The sequence below is a fragment of the Lipotes vexillifer genome, unplaced genomic scaffold (genome assembly GCF_000442215.2).
Source record: "Lipotes vexillifer unplaced genomic scaffold, Lipotes_vexillifer_v1.1 scaffold8715, whole genome shotgun sequence".
NCBI lineage: Eukaryota > Metazoa > Chordata > Mammalia > Artiodactyla > Lipotidae > Lipotes > Lipotes vexillifer.
Window position 1 is genome coordinate 1 of NW_006797308.1, and position 1,720 is coordinate 1,720.

General features: G+C 60.7%; 1 non-coding gene across 1 annotated transcript; it reads left to right on the forward strand.

The window, feature by feature from the left end:
- The first annotated feature begins 313 nt into the window (after positions 1–313).
- On the forward strand, positions 314–403 carry TRNAY-GUA (transfer RNA tyrosine (anticodon GUA)). The gene is given in 2 exon segments: positions 314–350; positions 368–403. It is a non-coding gene; the product is annotated as a tRNA-Tyr (tRNA).
- Positions 404–1,720: the final 1,317 nt, after the last annotated feature.

Below are 1,720 nucleotides of genomic sequence, written 5' to 3' on the forward strand. Positions count from 1 at the left end.
CGCCGTGGGGGACACCGGAACGAGTTTTCTCGTGGCGGGGGAGCGTGGGCGCGCGGCGACGAATCGAGACCTGGACGGGGAACCCGGGAAGACGGGAGCTCGCGGCGCGCGGCGCCCCGCAGTTGAAGGGGTGGGTCGGGGCTCGGGCCCGGTCTCGCCTTGCTTTCAGCAAAAGAAAGTTTCAGCCCATTTTTGCCCTCGCCTGTTCTAACTCATCTCCAAACAGCCCTGGGCCTGTCTCACCTCGGGCGTCCCAGTGCCGTGCTCCGGCATTTCCAGAAAGAGTTAAGGGCCCGGGTGTGGCGGCGCGCACCCTTCGATAGCTCAGCTGGTAGAGCGGAGGACTGTAGGCCCGACACGTGTGGACATCCTTAGGTCGCTGGTTCGATTCCGGCTCGAAGGAGGTGCCCGTCGCTTTTGCGCCCTCGTGAAGGGCACCCCCCCCCCCGGGGCCAAGCCCCGCCCAAGGCCCTGAGGCAACGCAGCATCCTCTCTCCCCGGCCAGAGGCGGGAAAGCCTTTGGGGGCCGCCCGCACAGCCACGTGGGGGCCGTGGCCAGGGAACACGCCTGCGCCTTCCTCCCGCCCGCAGGCCACACACCCGCCCGCAGCCCGGTTGCTCCCGCCTTAGCGCGCAGCCCCGCCGGCACCACCGCGGACCGCGCCCTCTCCACTTTTATTCACCCACCGCCCCCGCTCTGCTCGACACGCGCACATCCCTGCCAAACAGGTGGGCACGCAGGAGGTGCCCACCCAAAGCCCTGGAGGCCGACAAGCACACAGGCCATCACACGGTCAGGGACAACTACGGCACCCTTCCTGGAAAGCCCCTCTCACTCCCGGGCTCAGTCCCCAGCTCTGCCCCCCAAAGACACTGTCTCTGTCTCTCCCAGTCACAGTCTTTCAATCTCCCAACCTCTCTCTCTCCTTCCCTGTCTTTCCCATGGTCTCTACAGGTACAGACCCAGGGAGACAGAGAACCTTCCCAACCGTCTTAATCTATCTGTGGGGCAGAACTGCCACCCCGAGATCTTCCAAGCCACATTCTGCCACCCTCCAAGACACTGACAGTTGTGTACCTGCGCGGAAGCCGACACCGGCAGGAGCAAAACGCAGCAGGGCTCTCAGTGGGCCTTGACAGTGCCTATGAGAACCTTTCAGGTGTCCTGTCAGTCTGAGGACAGGGCGGGGGAGGGGGGTGGTGTGGCCCCCTGGAAACCTCAGCTTTCATATGCCTTCGCACCTATTCCTGGTAGCCGCTGGAGGGGTTGAGTTCCCGCCGAAAGAGCAAAGATCGCTCACACTCTGTACAAGGGTGGGAAAACGCCCGCACCCATTCTTCTGCTACATCTGATGGATATAGATAGATGATAGGTAGATAGATGATAGAGAGATAGATAGATAGATATAGATTAGATGATAGGTAGATAGATAGATAGATAGACAGATAGATAGATAGATAGATAGATAGATAGATAGATAGATAGATAGAAACGGGGTGGGGCGGGAGAAAGAGAGAGAAAGGAAGATTGACAGCAAAAGCACAGGCAGAGCTCAGAGAGCCCTGAGAGCCAGGGGCAATGGGGGCTGATGGCAGGGAGCAGAAGGGTGGAGGGTGGGGTGGTGGGCAGGTGGGGAGCTGCCATCATGGAGGGGCTCTCAACCTCACCTCCTTGCACAAACCACTGGCCTGTGGCTTCTGACCAGCTGGCTACCTTTAT